The following is an 18,781-nucleotide window of genomic DNA, read 5'->3' on the forward strand; positions in this document are numbered from 1 at the left end:
GTAAACTCGGTGATACCGAAGCAGCTGTTGGAACCTAAACTAGTGAACTCGGTCAGACCGAGTCACAGTTCGGTGGCACCGAGACTGCTAGGGTTTCACAAAGTCCTTAATTCGGTCACACCAATTTGCAATTCTCGGTCAGACCGAAAATTACATGTGCAATGGCCTGAGCCGAATCGATGGTACCGAGTTCCACAACTCGGTGGGTCCGAGATGGTTTCTGCGGAAACCTAACCCTAAATTTTCAATTCACGACTAAACTACGGAGTGTTTTGACTGGATAAGAATGATCTCAATCATGGCAAGATACATGGCGAACACAATGTGCTAGGAATCAGATAGGGATAGCACAGTAATCGAGTTCATACCCTAGTTTGGCGGAGAACTCGCTATGGCGGCAATGGCGGGGATGATTCCCGTTAATGGCGGCGGAGACCAGCGGCAGGAGGCGGCTGGCGATGAGGAAGACGATCCGGAGACCCTGGAGGCAGAGCGGGCTAAGCGCGGGTCGAGGAGGTTCAGAAAGATTTCCAAAATTTGACCCGTGGGTATATATATGGCCCGACCCTGTCGGTGTGACCGAGTGGAACAACTCGGTGGCATCAAGATTCATAACTGCAAGCAGTTACTGAAACTCGGTGTGACCGAAAGGTTCAAATCGGTTGCACCGAGGTAGAAAATCCTAGATCGACTTAGTGATCTCGGTATGACCGAAATGGGTGAATCGGCCAGACCAAAACGCACAAAGAAGTTTTGGAAGTTCAAGTCTATGACGAATCGGGGACTCCGAGTGCTCCTCACACAAAGTGGTTCGAATTTGACTTGATCAAATTTTGTGATGCAGCATGAATAGAGTTTGAGACGAGAAAAGCATAGATAGCTAGAGAAGGTTCTTAGGCATTCTTGTCCATCCACTTGGCCAAAAGTAAAGGAAACCAATCAATCAAAACAACAAGTGGATGTCCTCGAATGAGTAAATTATGCAACCAACATGCTCACACAATAAAATGGCAAATGCAATATGTGGCAAAGCATGCACAAACAATTCTAGCATCTATCAATCAATTGGCGATGACTAGGTCACCTATATGTGAGTATATTTACTTAGGAGTCAAATGAGAACATTTGATCATAGGTCATACTCATCGTTTAAGCACAAGCGGGGTTACCACTTTTACATAAATCGTTGTTGTGTTCACACCATTAGAGTTGCTTTAACTCAACTATTAGAGTAAAGCTCCCCCTAGATGTGAGATCCCCCCCCTAAGAGGGATGAACTAACCTTGGGTTTTGTCGATGATGACTTCATGTAGGTGTTGAAGATGTGGATGCTCTATGTTGATGTAGATCATTTGGAGCTATCCTTTGGAGTGAGTTGCACTTTCAATACCAACACGGGTTAGTCCCACAAGGAACAAACAAGGGTATCCATAGACATAGAGTGATGCACACACAAGATGATGTCTATGAAAGCTTTAGGTTACCTTGTCCCTTGTCTTACCAACAAGAGGGTTTGTGACTCCTTGAACTACTGCAAGATGTGGAAGTTGATTGCACTTGTTCTTGCCGAAATGATAAGAGTGAAGTATATTGGCGGAGTCACCCTCAAGAACTCTTCTAGTTCTTCTTCTTCGGGATCCACACCATCTTGATGGGAATCCTCAGAATTGTAGTTGTACTTGATGAAGTGGAACTTGATGTAGTCTTGGGAACCCACTTGACCAAGGCCTTATGAGCTTCTTCAAATGCATCAATTTCCCCTTGAAGCTTGTCCTTGCCTTTTTGCTTGTGGTCTTGTGGTGGAAGATCATCTTGAGCTTTTGTCGCTTTGGATGAAGTAGGATCATACTTCTCTTATTGAGGAACAAACTTCATCTTGGGGTATTGATCTTCTTCCCACTCAATTCCATTGGCATTGAACTTTCGTTCAAAACCAATACCTTGATTCTTCCGGTGCCTTCCTTGCTTGCGTACAATTTCCTCGAATTGCTTACTCCCGGCAAGGCTCTTGTAAACACCTTTCTCTATAATCCCCTTTAATAAGCTATTTTCTTTCTCAAGTGTAACTTGGCTAAGAGAATCATTAGTGGAATCAATAGAACTACTAGAAGCAACAATATTGGATTTAGAATGATTATCGTTACTACTAGAAGAAGAATCCTTCTTGTTCTTGTTACTAGACTTGACTTGAGGCATGTACGTGGATAAGAGTAAATGCTTGGCAATGTAAGAAGAACTTTTCTTGCGAAGATCATCATTGATTGCCTTTAAGAACTCATGCTCTTGCTCAAGGTTGAGCTTTTCAAAATGTAATTTCTCATGAGTCCTTAAAAGTTCTCAATGAACTCCTAAGATAGTTTCATGAGCTAACTTAAGAGTGTTTAGTTCTTTAGTTAGAGACTCAATCTTCTCCTTATCATTGTCATTCGTTTCATCATAGTATTCATCACTATAGTTGTCAACAAGTAACTCATCATCACCTAACAAGTCATCTTCATCACTATTGAAATCAACATACTCGTGGTGTGATACCTTTGGACCTTTGGCCATGAAGCATCTTCCAATTCCTTCATTTGGTAAATGTGTCATAGGAGTTGGTTGACACAAGTGCTAGTCCGGCAACACCTTCATCTTGAGTATATTCGGAGTCGGAGTTATAGCTTCTCTCGGAGTCATTGTCGGAGTCGGAGCCGGATACCCATTCACCAACATGAGCTTGATGTCTTCATTTTGTGTAGCTCCTTGATGACTTGTCCTTCCTTTCCGAATCCTTGCTTCTCCGAGGGTGTCTTCATTCATATCAATCATCCCTACTCCTTCTCTCCCTTGATGGTGATTCTTCTCTTCTACTTCTTCTTTTGGGAGAATCTTCTCTTCTCTTGTGGGGAGCCGTACACTCATTGGAGTAGTATCCGGGTCTTCCACAATTGTAGAAGTTTCGCTCTCGACTAGAAGATCTTTTGTCATTGTAGGACCATGACTTGGAACTTCTTTCCTTGCTTCTACTCTTGTAGAACTTGTTGAAGTTCTTCACCATTAGGCTCAATTCTTCATTGAAGGTTTGTTTCTCACTTGATGATGTGGGAGCTTCACATGAGGCTTTGTAAGCACCACTTGACTTGTTATGGAGCTCCTCCTTATCCTTGAGTGACATCTCATGAGCAACAATTCTTCCAATGACTTCCGTTGGCTGGAGATCTTTGTAATTTGGCATCATTTGGATCAATGTGCATATGGTATCATGCTATCCATCCAAGGCTCTTAGGATTTTCTTGATGATGAATTTTCGGTCATCTCTTCACTTCCTAAGTCGGCAATCTCATTTGTGATAAGAGCAAGCCTAGAGTACATTTCAGCGACACCTTCACCATCCGTCATTTTGAACTTGTCAAGTTGACTTTGAAGCACATCCAATTTGGATTCCTTGACGGAGTCGGTACCTTCATGCATGCCAATCAAAGTATCCCAAATTTCCTTTGCATTCTCAAGATGGCTAATTTTGATTAATTCTTCGGGGCACAATCCGTTGAAGAGGATATCACAAGCTTGAGTATTGTATTGTAGCATCTTCAACTCATCCGCAGTAGCTTCACGATTCGGTTCTCTCCCATCAAAGAATTCACCTTGCAAGCCAACACACACAATAGCCCAAACGGCGGGGTTATGTGCAAGAATATGCATTTTCATCTTATGCTTCCAACTAGCAAAATTTGTACCATCATAGTAAGGACCTCTACAGTGATAATTTCCCTCGCTAGACGCCATACTCTCCTAGGTTGTGAAACCAAGGCTATGACCACCAAAAGCTATGGAAATCAAAGCAAATAGAGACCAAATCTCTGATACCACTTCTAGGATCGAAAGTATGTCTAGAGGGGGGTGATTAGACTACTTGACCAAATAAAAATCTATCCTTTTCCCAATTTTAGTCTTTGGCAGATTTTAGCTATCTTAGCACAAGTCAAGCAATCTTAACACAATTCAAGCAAGCATGCAAAGAGTCTATGAGCAGCGGAAAGTAAATCATGCAACTTGCAAGAATGTAAAGGGAAGGGTTTGGAGAATTCAAACGCAATTGGAGACACGGATGTTTTTGTCGTGGTTCCGATAGGTGGTGCTATCGTACATCCACGTTGATGGAGACTTCAACCCACGGAGGGTAACGGTTGCGCGAGTCCACGGAGGGCTCCACCCACGAAGGGTCCACAAAGATGCAACCTTGTCTATCCCATCATGGCCATCGCCCATGAAGGACTTGCCTCACTAGCGGTAGATCTTCACGAAGTAGGCGATCTCCTTGCCCTTACAAACTCCTTGGTTCAACTCCACAATCTTTGTCGGAGGCTCCCAAGTGACACCTAGCCAATCTAGGAGACACCACTCTCCAAGAAGTAACAAATGGTGTGTTGATGATGAACTCCTTGCTCTTTTGCTTCAAATGATAGTCTCCCCAACACTCAACTCTCTCTCACAGGATATGGATTTGGTGGAAAGAGGGTTTGAGTGGAAAGCAACTTGGGGAAGGCTAGAGATCAAGATTCATATGGTAGGAATGGAATATCTTGGCCTCAACACATGAGTAGGTGGTTCTCTCTCAGAAAATGTGTATTGGAAGTGTAGGTATGTTCTGATAGCTCTCTCTCGAATGAAGAGTGAGTGGATGGGTATATATAGCCTCCACACAAAAACTAACCGTTACACACAATTTACCAATCTCGGTGAGACCAAAGTGAAAAACTCGGTCGAACCGGTTTAGCAAACCTAGTGACCGTTAGGATTTTCGGTGGGACTGAGATGCAACTCGGTAGGACCGATATGGTTAGGGTTAGGGCATAACGTAATCTCGGTGTGACCGATTACACAAACTCGGTGGGACCGATTGTGGTAATAAGCTAACCAGAGAGTTTGTCAGGTAAACTCGGTGGGACCGATCGCTCATTTCGGTGGGACCAAAATGTTACGAAAGAGAAACAGAGAGTTTCCATTGCAATCTCGGTGGGACCGATCGCTCATCTCGGTAGGACCGAAACGTTATGAAGGGAAACAGAGAGATTACAACCCCATCTCGGTGTGACCGAAATCCCTATCGGTGAGACCGATTTGCCTAGGGTTTGTGGCAGTGGCTATGACATTTGAAACTCGGTGGCGCCGGACAGAAAGAATAGGTAGGGCCGAGTTTGACTTTTGGTTTAAGTCATATGTGGATGTGGGAAGGTAGTTGAGGGTTTTGGAGCATATCACTAAGCACTATGAAGCAAGAACCTCTTTAAACAACACTTCATCCCTCCTTGATAGTATTGGCTTTTCCTATAGACTCAATGTGATCTTGGATCACTAAAATATAAAATGTAGAGTCTTGAGCTTTGAGCTTCAGCCAATCTTTGTGTCCTTAATATTTTGAGGGGTCCACATTCCTCATCCATGCTATGCCATTCATTGAGCTTTTCCTGAAATATTAATCTCGGAATAGCATTAGCTCAATGAGCTATATGTTGTTAGGAATTACCAAAACCACCTAGGGATAGTTGCACTTTCACAAATCTTGGCACATTATTTTTATTATACAAATGGAATTGTACAAGGAGATAATTATTTTTTATGAAAAGTTTCTCTAATCAAGATTCAAAAAGTTTCTGTGAGCATGAACAAAGTTCAAGGAGCCCCCCCACTTCAACAATGCTTGTCTCTCTCACTTTCACTTTCCTTTTTGAAAAGTTTTGGGTTCCCCTCTTTATTTTTATTTTTTTGAACTATAAAAAAACACTCAACAGAAATAAATGACTCTCTAAAACTTCCGGGTTGTCTCCCTGGCAGCGCTTTCTTTAAAGCCATTAAGCTAGGCATAAGGTGCTCAAGTAATGAATCCACCCGGATCCCAAAGTATATCAAAGCCAATTTTAATTAACAATGATTTGTGATTTAGTAGTGAGCACAAATCAACCTATATCATGTAATGACGAAGTCTAACTCTCTTCCTATGCATCGGCATGTCATAAAAGAACAATTCATGCACACATAGTAAAGGCCAATGCATAGTATAAACAGTTTCTTGCAATTTTATCATATTGGAAACATGGAGAGGCGGAGATGTAGTTCCTCTCTCATAATTATTGCAAGTAGGAGAAGAAAGCACATGCATATTATATCAATCAAAATCATCATGTGTAGTAGTGAAACGCAACCCATCAATATAATCCTTAATAAGGGCAAACTTCTCCGATATAGTGTAGTCGGGAGAATTCAAATAGATAATAGGACTATCATGCGTGGGTGCAATAGCAACAATTTCATGTTTAACATAAGGAACTATAGCAATTTCATCTCCATAAGCATAATTCATGTTGGCATCTTGGCCACAAGCATAGCAAGCATCATCAAAAAGGGATATTTCAAAAGAATCAATGGGATCATAACAATCATCATAGCAATCATCCTTCGGTAAGCATGAAGGGAAATTAAACAATGTATGAGTTGAAGAGTTACTTTTATTAGAAGGTGGGCACGGGTAGCTAATCCGCTCTTCCTCCTTTTGTTATTCGCTCTCCTCATCATCTTTTTTATCCAATGAGCTCACAGTTTCATCAATTTCTTCTTCCATAGACTCCTGCAAAATATTAATCTCTTCTCGGACAACGGAGACTTTCTCAATAAATTCATCAATATCATAATTGTATTTATAGTTCTCATAGCAGTACTTAAGGATAGCTAAATTTTCAAGTCTATAAACTGAATCATCAAAATCTTCAAACTCTTTAAACAAATATTCAATTTCATAAGCACCCATAAAAGCAACGAATTCTTCTTTTTGTTCCACATCTTAATAATTATATATACCATTAGCATAAGAAGCCAACATTTCATCATCATTAAATTCACATGAAAAGGGAAGGTGTGGAGCCTTCATCCTAGAGCAACAAGTATAATCATATCTCAAGCATAGTTGCCGAGCATACCAATGCAACATAAAAATTTGATCCCAAAATAGTTTCCCTTTTTGAGTCAAGCAATAATCCCTAAAGTATTCACGTTGATCCAACGTTACTCCCATTATAAAGTTGAATGGGGTTTTCTCAGGATTATCAAAGTAGTACATAACATCTTTCACATAATGAGCATCGAGGGTTTTAGGAGGTTCCCCATCTTCATGAGTAGCAAGTAAACCTATTTTTTTTGGTATTTCGTGTTCCATATCCATAACTAAAGATGGAGAACAACTTAATACAGCAAATAAAAATTACTTAGTGATAAAGCAAACAAGCACACACGAGAATATTCACCCCACGCTATAACTCCGTGGCAACGGTGCCAGAAAAAGGTCTTGATAACCCACAAGTATAGGGGATCAAGTGTAGCCTCTTTTGGTAAGTAAGAGTGTCGAACCCAATGATACATCCATTTTGCATCATGCTTTTATATCGATATTTATTGCATTATGGGCTATTATTACACATTATGTCACAATACTTATGCCTATTCTCTCTTATTTTACAAGGTTTACATAAAGAGGGAGAATGCCGGCAGCTGGGATTCTGGGCTGGAAAATGAGCAAATATTAGAGACCTATTCCGCACAGCTCCCAAAGTCCTGAAACTTCACGAAAGACGTTTTCAGAATATATAAAAAATACTCAGCGGAAGAAGTTCACCAGGGGGGCCACACCCTGCCCACGAGGGTGGGTGGCGCGCCCCCCTACCTCGTGGGCCCCCTGGTGGCCCTCCGGTGGCCATCTTCTGCTATATGAAGTCTTTCGACAGGAAAAAAAATCACAAGCCATCTTCTCGGACGAAACTCCGCCGCCACGAGGCGGAACCTTGGCGGAACCAATCTAGTGCTCTGGCGGGGCTGTTCTGCCGAGGAAACTTCCCTCCGGGAGGGGGAAATCATCGCCATTGTCATCACCAACGCTCCCCTCATCGGGAGAGGGCAATCTCCACCAACATCTTCATCAACACCATCTCCTCTCAAAACCCTAGTTCATCTCTTGTATCCAATTCTTGTCTCTAAGTCCGGGATTGGTGCTAGTAGGTTGCTAGTAGTGTTAATTACTCCTTGTAGTTGATGCTAGTTGGTTTATTTGGTGGAAGATCATATGTTCGGATCCTATATGCATATTAATACCCCTCTGATTATGAACATGTTTATACTTTGTGAGTAGTTACTTTTGTTCCTGAGGACATGGGAGAAGTCTTGCTATTAGTAGTCATGTGAATTTGGTATTCGTTCGATATTTTGATGAGATGTATGTTGTCTCTCCTCTAGTGGTGTTATGTGAACGTCGAGTACATGACACTTCACCATTATTTGGGCCTAGAGAAAGGCATTGTGAAGTAATAAGTAGATGATGGGTTGCTAGAGTGACAGAAGCTTAAACCCTAGTTTATGCGTTGCTTCGTAAGGGGCTGATTTGGATCCATATGTTTCATGCTATGGTTAGGTTTACCTTAATACTTTTGTTGTAGTTGCGGATGCTTGCAACAGAGGTTAATCATAAGTGGGATGCTTGTCCAAGTAAGGGCAGCACCCAAGCACCGGCCCACCCACATACCAAATTGTCAAAGTACCGAACGTGAATCATACGAACCTAATGAAAACTAGCTTGATGATATTCCCATGTGTCCTCGGGAGCGCTTTTCCCTATATAAGAGTTTGTCCAGGCTTGTCCTTTGCTACAAAAAGGATTGGGCCACCTTGCTGCACTTCATTTACTTTTGTTACTTGTTGCTCGTTACAAATTATCCTATCACAAAACTATCTGTTACCACTTATTTCAGTACTTGCAGAGAATACCTTGCTGGAAACTGCTTATCATTTCCTTCTGCTCCTCGTTGGGTTCGACACTCTTACTTATCGAAAGGACTATGATAGATCCCCTATACTTGTGGGTCATCAAGACTCTTTTCTGGCGCCATTACCGGGGAGTGAAGCGCCTTTGGTAGGTGGAATTTGGTAAGGAAAAATTTATATGGTGTGCTGAAATTTACTGTCACTTATTACTATGGAAAGTTATCCTCTAAGGGGCTTGTTCGGGGTATCTTCACCCCGACCAGTAGAGCAAAGAGTTTCTCCTCGACCTACTGAACCTACTGAAAATGAAAATGTCTTCTTTGAAATTCCTTCAGGTATGATAGAAAAACTGCTAGCTAATCCTTTTGTAGGAGATGGAACAAAACATCCTGATGAGCACTTAATATATGTGGAAGAAGTTTGTGGATTATTTAAGCTTGCAGGTGTACCCGGAGATGTTGTTAAGAAGAAGGCCTTCCCTTTATCTTTGAAGGGAGATGCATCGACATGGTATAGGCTATGTGATGATATGGGGTCATGGAATTACAAACGATTGAAATTGGAATTTCATCAGAAGTTTTGTCCTATGCATCTTGTTCATCGTGATCGCAATTATATATATAATTTTTGGCCTCGCAAAGGAGAAAGCATCGCTCAAGCTTGGGGGAGGCTTAAATCAATGTTATATTCATGCCCCAATCGTGAGCTCTCAAGAGGAATGATTATTCAAAATGTTTATGCTCGGCTTTCTGATAGCAATCACACCATGCTTGATACTTCTTGTGCTGGCTCTTTTATGATGAAGACTATCGAACTCAAATGGGATTTATTGGAAAGAATTAAACACAACTCTGAAGATTGGGACCTCGACAAAGGTAAGGAGTCAGGTATTACACCTAGGTTTGATTGTGTTAAATCTTTTATGGATACCGATGTTTTCCGTAAATTTAGCACTAAATATGGACTTGACTCCGAGATATACTACAAAAAAATACACTTCCGTGATGATACGTGTTTGTCACAGTAGGTCGCGTTTTTTGTCATGCATGTACATCCATGGAAAATTTATGACAGAATCAAGATAGTCATACATGTGCTGTCGTAGAAGTGTTTCATGACATTACCAAAATTATCATCACGGAAGTGTCCACTTCCATGACGATAAATCACGCGTCACAGAAGTGCTTTCGTCAAGGGTGACCGACACGTGGCATCCATCGTAACGGAACGCCGTTAAGCTATCGGGTCGGGTTTTGGATCCGATAACCCGTTAACAGCCCCGACCAATGGGGATTTTCCACGTGTAAAATCATCATTGCCTAGAGGAAACACGTGTCGGCTCATCGTTGGGACAGATGTCATCCACTCATTGGATACGAGGCACCTATGATAGGTCGACACGTGGCACGACCCAACAGTGGCCCATTCCGGTGAAAAAGGTCGGCCCAGTAAAAATTAGCAGGCCGACCCATAAAAGGCATACTTGTGTCAGGTCCATTTAAGCCCACGACCCATACGAGATGTGCCAATTCGGCCCATTAAAGATTTGACACCATTGCAGCCCATCGTCAGTTCGAGCCCGTTAACAGCCCGCTATATATTTGGGCTCAATATCGGCCCGATGAGATTTCGGCCTGTTAACGACCCATTTAATGGATGGGCCAATTTTCAGGATGTACATCTTTCGGCCTTTTAGCGACCCATTTAAATGTTGGGCTAATTTCCGGCCCGGTGTGTCTTTCAGTCTGTTGACGGCCCATAAATCTGATGGGCCATTTGTAGTCGGACCTGAGTTTTGGCCTTTTAGCGGCCCATTTAACTGTTGGGCCAATTTCTGGCCCGGTGTCACTTTCAGCCTGTTGACGGCCCATAAATCAGTTGGGCCAATTATAGTTGGACCTGAGTTTTGGCCTTTTAGCGACCCATTTAAGTGTTGGGCCAATTCCCGGCCCTGTGTGCCTTTCGAACTGTTAACGGACCATAAATGAGTTGGGCCATTTGTAGTCGGACCTTAGTTTTGGCCTCTTAACGGCCCATGCCCTTCATGGTCCAATACCAGCCCGGTTTCTCTTTCGCGTGCTAAAGGCCCACAACACAGTTGGGCCGTTTACAATATGACCTGACTTTCGGCCTCTTAGCGGCCCATGCTCTTCATGGTCCAATACAAGCCCGCTGTCTCTTTCGGCCTACTAAAGGCCTACAGTATAGTTGGGCCATATGTAGCCCAAACTTAGTAACGGGCTATTAACAGCCCGTGAAATAAATTGGGGCCACCTGTTGCCCGCTTCGATGTCGGTCTGTTAACAACCCGGGAGGTAAGAGGGCCGACCATTAACTTTCGGCCTAGTAACGGTCCATTAACTTAATGGGCCCACTAAAGTTCGTTCATGTCTTTAGGCCAAATTAGATAATTTGAGCCCATTACGACGAGCAAAGGTACGACATACAGGGAATAACGTTGCACATCCAGAATATATTACAGGAAATTACATTCACTGGGCAATCAAAGATTGATGCCAGTGCAAATAAATGAGAAGAACCTAACCATCTACAATGTCACAATCTGCAACCTCAGCACAGATGACGCCCATAAGCATGTGGGCAATTTCTTGCTGCTTTGCCAAACTGTCTCTGAAAACATTGATCAGTTGTTGTGTCGCACGACTCTGCACCTCTGATTCATCCACCATTTCCATCATTGCTTCAGCCATTAATTGGTTCACAAACATACATTTATTTCGTTGCATTCGAGACAGAGGATACTGAAGAGATTCAGATGGCGATTTTGGCAGGCTTGTATTATTGATAGTGGAGAGTGTCTTGACCACTGCATCATAACATAAATTAGGACAGGAACCAAACAGATTAATCATGAGTTATTGCCATATTACCTGGCCTAGATTTACTGGAAAGAAACAATGGGGTTCCCTTGCTGTTTTCAGAGTTTGTCTTCTTATCTTTAGCAGCCTGCACAAAATTAACACACTAGCATTGCTATCATTGGCCAAGTCAGATAATAGGAAAGCAACATCGACACAACGAACGTTTGGGCAACTAGCCTACACCAAATTAACACACTATGGCACAGCTATCATTAGCCAGGTAAGGTAATACAAAAGCAACATTGACACAATGAATGAATGGGCAACCAGAGAAGCACTACAATTCAGTAATGTGCGTGATATGAGATAGCACGTTCATGCAGCTCAGTACGCAAAACTACCAGGCAGTTTTGCTTACAAAAATCAACATTGGCGCCTTTAATATTTTGCTACAACTAATTTTAGATCAGATAAATGTTAGATTCACGCCGATTAACAAAATACATGCTGATGTAAAAATATAGTGATATACAACAGGTACTTACATCAGCATTGGAGCACAGAGAATTCCCGCAAGATATTTTCCTCGAATACGATCCCAATGGAGGAAGTCTTGTATTGTTTAACCTTATTTTCTAAAAGAGAGACGGGTAAGAAACATGTAGAAAATATGATCAGAATGCTGTAAAATTTCATGATGCGAGGATACGCACACGCTTCTTAGAATGGAGTTGACATTCTTTTGTTGGATTGGAGCGGACTAGTTCTTTGGCCACTAGAATCTGCTTATTATCAGTGGGAGTTGGGTTTCTCTGTGCTGGAGCAGTATCTATGAAAAATGGAGTTGGTTTATTATCTCCTGGCGTTTGGATCTTTTGCAAAGACCTGCTTTGTAACCCTTCAGATTCTAACATAGTTGTCTTCCCCTTGCATGTCTTATATAGAAGAATGGTGATTCAGTTATAAAACATGCTACATCAGAGATGGAATAGGTACTGAAGAATAGAAAGGCATGACATATTGACATGTATTCACTCCATCCGGAAATAAATGGATGGGTCTAGGCGTATTTCAGTTCTAGATACATCCAGTTTTATCCATTTCTGCGACATTTAATCCAGACGGAGGGAGTATGATGTAAGAGCTAGGGATACGACAGGACAACACAGTAAAAAAACACTGAAAAACCCACTGCAGAACCAAATTATTCAAACCCACTGATATGAGATAGTACACTCATGCAACTCAGGATGCAAAACTACCAAGCAGTTTTCCTTGCAAAAATCAACATTGTGGCATTTAATCATACATTTTGCTACAACTAAATTTAGATCAGATAAAGGTTGGATTCACGCCGATTAACAAAATACATGCTGATGTAAAAATATAGCGATATACAACAGGTACTTACATCTACATTGGAGCACAGAGAATTCCTACAAGAATCTTTCCTCATAAACGATACGATTGCAGAAAATCTTCTATCTGTTAAGCTTATTTTCTAAAAGAGAGATGGGTAAGAAACATGTAGAAAATATGATTAGCATGCTATAAAATTTCATGATGCAAGGATACGCACACGCTTCTTAGAATTGATTTGACATATTTTTGCTGGACTGGAGCGGACTAGTTCTTTGGCCACTGGAATCTGCTTATTATCAGTAGGAGTTGGGTTTCTCTGTGCTGGAGCAGTATCTATAAAAACTGGAGTTGGTTTATTATCTCCTGGCGTTTGGATCTTTTGCAAAGGCCTTGTTTGTAACCCTTCAGATTCTAACATAGTCGTCTTCACCTTGCATGCCTTGTATAGAAGAATGGTGCTTTAATTATAAAACATGCGGTAGCAGAGAGATGGAATAGGTACTGAAGAATAGAAAGGCGTGACATATTGACATGTATTCCCTCCATTAGGAAAAACATGGATGGGCCTAGGCGTATTTCAGCTCTAGATACATCCTTTTTATCCATTTCGGGAACATGTAATCCGGACGGAGGGAGTATGGTGTAAAAGCTAGGGATACGACAGGACAACACAGCAAAAAAAGACACTAGTTGAATGTAAAACTGTATGCTAGCGGAATACGTACAGAAATAACTAAGGCAACATACACGTGTATGATTGGGAAAATAAGATGGCATTGCAACAGAGCACTAGAACAACACTTCAATGTAAAAAAACATGGTATGGTAGACAGATGAAATACATACTGATGAATAACAATGCATAAGATATTCAGAAGCATGATGTCCAAATTAAGCAGATGGCATTCCAATAGAGTAGAATGATAGTACTTGAATTTGAAAACATGTTATCATGAATGGAATAGGTACTGAAAAACAGGAAGGCATGACAAATTTACATGTATGATCAGCATGCTAAGCACATGGCATTGCAACAGAGTAGATACACTCCAGGACATTATATGCATGTTGTACCCATATCACAGGCCAAGTTAGAGCAAGGACCTTGTGGGCTGAAGAGGATTCATAATCTTTCTGCAAGTCTTCTGAAGAACTGCCTTTACATGTTCCATCATATTGGGTATCATTGACATCAAGTTTATTGGCCTTTACATTGCTCCGTGAGGTTCTTGTGGATATATCAGTGTGTGCAATTATATCTGACATGCATGGAAGACAACTAGTAGTTAGATTTATGTAATGAGTGCCTGTAGGAGACGACATAGATAGTAGGACTAGGGTTAACTAGCAGCAACAGGTCTCATAAACTAAAGGGAGAACACAGATGAAAGCTATAGAATATGTATCGTTTGTACTCGAGATTAACTAGATGGCACACAAAAGTATTAAAGAACAACATAGGAAATACTAGAAGTGGTATAATACTATAATCACCAGCCTGTGGGATAGCATTGGCTGATGGATGATAACTATGGAAGAGTGTTACCTAAAGAACAAGTATCTTAGCTGAACTATGGAACAATGTTAACTCCTGAACAAGACCCGTAAGAGATCAGCATGAATATACAGTGAAATGTGATGATCTATTTTCCATGCTTAGATGAATAACAAAGCCATAAATGTTGCACACAAGTAAGATGAGGGTACAACCTATCTGGCTGCCATCCATAGGAGTGAGCATCATGTGCTGACTTGTCGATGGCCCTGCAATTGTTGTGGTTGTGCATGTCGGGCATGTGCATTCGATGCAGGGAACTGTTGAGTGGGGACTATAGCTCCCTTTTGGTGTATGCTTCCCTTGTTGGAGCAGCTGCGGTGAGTCGGAAGACAGTGTGTCTGAAGATGCAAATAACGCATAATGTTAAGAACGACATATCTCTTTGATCTGAAGAAATACACTTAGATATCAATAGCAAGGTACAAGACTAGGCACACGTCTGTTGACTGAAGACTAAATTGGTGTCACACGATTTTATTTTATTTTGGTACTGTCCGATCTACGCCGGATGGCTGGCCGTCTTGTGCCTCCCGGCTGACACTGTTCGGAATCTTCCCCGAAGAGCCAGCGACCAACGGCAGAGCAGCCTGCCTCCGCCATTCGTGGCCTCGGCCAAAACCCCGCTCCCCGCCCCACCGCACAGCCGTGGTTGCACCGCCCCCGGGCCAATCCACAAAGACTCCCCGTCATCCAGATCCGGCGGCGGCAGTACCTTCAACCCATGAAACTCTAAAAGATAGCCATCTAAGCGCTGATTCCGTGGCGAACTTGCGGCCCCGCACCCTTACGTTAGACACCAGCCAACCGGCAGCCTAGGAGCTCCGCCACCTTGAGGGGTGCTGCTTTCCATTGCAAATCGATTGGCCCAGAATAAAAATTCATACAAGTGATGCCTAAATAAAGTGATTTGAGATGAGGATGCGACCTATCTGGCGACATGGTGAAGTAGGCAGGTCCAGCTGCCGAGTCGGTGAGGCCAGCGCGGTTGTGGTGGCGACCGGCGGCACGGAAAGAGCGATGTCGCGACGGTCAATGGCTACGCCGAAGCAGCGCCAGGACTCTGGACGGATCCGAAGTTGGAGCCGCTCCGGTGCCGTGAACAACGGCGGGGGTGAATCGGCTCCAGTATGGTTCACGCGGCCGTCGTCGAGGCAGCACCAGCAGCACGAAGTAAGAGGCACACGGCCTAGTGCACGACGGCAAATGGACAGCGTCTCTGGCATTAGGGAGGAGGGCGGCTGTGAAATTGGTGCGGTGGGGGTGCCATGGAGGTGGGGCTGAGGTTTCGCGGCTCGGGAGAAGGGAGCTTCCCGCGGAGAAGGTGATTTGGTGCCCACGAGGTATGAATGGGGGCGGGCGGGGGAAATTGGGAGGGGAGTGGAACCATGTCTTACGGACGCATTTGTCTGAAATGTGAGGGGGAGTTACAGTTCTACCCTTGCCTATAGGCCTCTCGGCTTGGGTATGTACTGAGGGTCGGGGATAGTAGAGTAACTTTGCTTCTCTGGGCGGGAGCGATTTGGGGCGAGGAGGGCGTGTTTTGAACTATAGTGGGCGCGAGTGATTTCGGGCGAGGAGAGCGTGTTTTGAAATAGTGGGCGCGAGCTATTTCAGGCGAGGAGAGCGTGTTTTGCCGACCATGGTTTATGAATTATTCGGCAAATGTCATTTCGGCCGAGGAGAAGGCGCGCTTGGATGAAGTTACGAACCTACCCTCGATGTACAACGGGCCAATTGATGCGTGTCCCACATAGGACGATAATTTCGCATCTCCCATTTATTTGCTCGGGCGAATTCCACCGAGCAGAGAGGATGTTTAACGGTTCATTCAAATTTTGGGAGAACGAGCATCCACGTCTACCTTACCAAGTCGATTCGGATCAAATTTTGAAATATTAGCTTGCCACTTCTTTTTTAGATGGAGAGATGATGCTCGGGAGTAATGTGTTGTTACATGCTCGTTGCTAGCGATTTACTATATGACAAATAGTTGACCCACTCAAAAACGTGAATCAAACCCAAAATGAAATATCTCGATTCAATGAAATAGCTCGTCCAGTAGCTCAAAATAGTGAACTAAATCCAAAATTGAACACCTCAATCGAGTAGCATGTTGTACAGTATTATAGTACTCCATGAACATGTTGAAAGTCAAATTAATGAACTTGTTTGATATACGCATATATCCGTTCATGTGTGGATTGCATACAACATGTTCTCCAATTTAAATATTTGAATGCAAGTTTATATCGAAACATAGTTTATATCAGTCTTTGATGCATAAAACGCGACCTCTCCCTCTCCCGGACTCCTGCTCTCTCTCTCTCTCTCTCTCTCTCTCTCTCTCTCGCCGACAATCTTCAATTCTGTCGCACGCATCTGACACAAAAACCTTGTTCGTCCCTCTCCCTTTCTCTCCATCTCTCTCTCTCTCTCTTTGTGTGTGTGTGGGGGGGGTCTTTCTAGTTCGCATGCATATATACACCATCTATAGGTCTCTCTCGCACACTATGTATGATACTCTAGCTAGTCCAAGCTAGATATCTTGGGTGCACTCATCGTACGCACACAAATTCCTTGGCTCTTTGCCTGTAACTCTCTCACACACCACTATGTCGTCTCGGAGCTCTTCCCCCCCCCCTCTCTCAAACTCTCCATCCACCTGTGTCACACATACACATGCATATCTCACTCGCACTCGATAGGCCCATCTAAAACTCTATCTCTCCCCCTCGTTCTCTCTCCATCTCACACGCGCACACACACAATCTCATGCCCAGCTAGCCAAGTATGATGGTCTCTCACTCAATTGTAGGCACACATAGTCCCCCCTATATGTATATGACTAGCTAATCTTAGTCTCCATCACAAACATGTGCATGGTCTATCTCGATTTCTCTTGGGGCATCTTTCTATCGCGCTCGCACTTCCTCGATCTCCCACCCATATAGTCCCCTCACGATCTCGATGGGATCTCTCTATCACAAACACACCCTCTCTCCCTCCATGCATCCATGCCATCCATGTGTCCCTCTTGACCTTTGTTCCTTGTTGGCCACACCTCTATTGGACATGTGCTACAGGGGTGTCTCTCTCCGTTGCAAACAATCACACACTAGCTATCTTTGTGTATCTCCTCGCCTCGCTTTTCCATCTCGGAGATGCATGCGTGATATGTTCGCATAAGAAACGAAAAAACACACACTCTCTCTAATTTATCGTTTGTTGTCACTTTCTCTTTCACACACATACTCTTTTTGCACACTTACTCATTCTCCTTCAGACGCACTTGATCTGTCTCGACTGAGGCACTCTCCTCGGTCCATAGCATATAGATTTATTGAAAAGTCAAACATCACAAAGTTTGACCATGTACGTGGAGAAAAAGAATTACATCTAGTACGGCAAACATATACCATTAGATTCACCATGAGATGTAGTTTTGTATGATGTATCTTTGGTATTGTAGATATAAATAACATTTGCGTAAACCTGATCAAAGTTTCCAAAGTTTGACTTCTAAAAAAATTACATGCACTGCATTATCGAGCAGATGGAATATCTCTTTCCCCCTCTCAACTATCTGACGCACCACTCAGCCTTATCGGGGCTCCTCAATCTCTCTCAAACTTTATTGGTCAGTTTGGTTCGTGACCTGACCCTCATGCCTTGATGGCCGGTACTGCCTGGTGTGCACGTGAGATGTAAAATATTTCTTCCTGGCCAGGCTTGTGTGGTGCTGAAGCATTTGGTTCATGCCTGGGCCAGGCAAAGCATCAACATCCCATCAATCAATCCATGCATCAATTATTTAATGCTAATATCCATCCATGTTGCTGTTAGCCTCATGGCCACACGACCAGGCACGACCAAGCGTTCGAAATCGGTCGCCTGGGCCAAGCTACTTGTAGTGTCTGGAGTTCAGCCAGGCTAATTAAAGTGCAAGGGAACCCATGCCAGGCGGGCTTTCTTTTTCACAGGGTAGCAACCAAACAAGCATGCATGAAATCTAGCCACAACCCCAGGCCAGGCAAAAGATGCTCAGGACGCAAGCCAAACTGGCCTTATATCTCCCTGGTTCACACATACACATGTCTCGCTCGCGCTATACAAATAGACCCATACAACACTCTCCGCCCTTGTTCTCTCTCCATGTGACACGCACCCCGCCTAAGTACCATAATCCCTCAATCCATCATAGGTGCAAGCACTCCCGCCCCCCTCCTAAGTATGATTATCTCTTACTAGCCATCAA

Source organism: Triticum aestivum, chromosome 2A (genome assembly GCF_018294505.1).
Source record: "Triticum aestivum cultivar Chinese Spring chromosome 2A, IWGSC CS RefSeq v2.1, whole genome shotgun sequence".
Classification (NCBI taxonomy): domain Eukaryota; kingdom Viridiplantae; phylum Streptophyta; class Magnoliopsida; order Poales; family Poaceae; genus Triticum; species Triticum aestivum.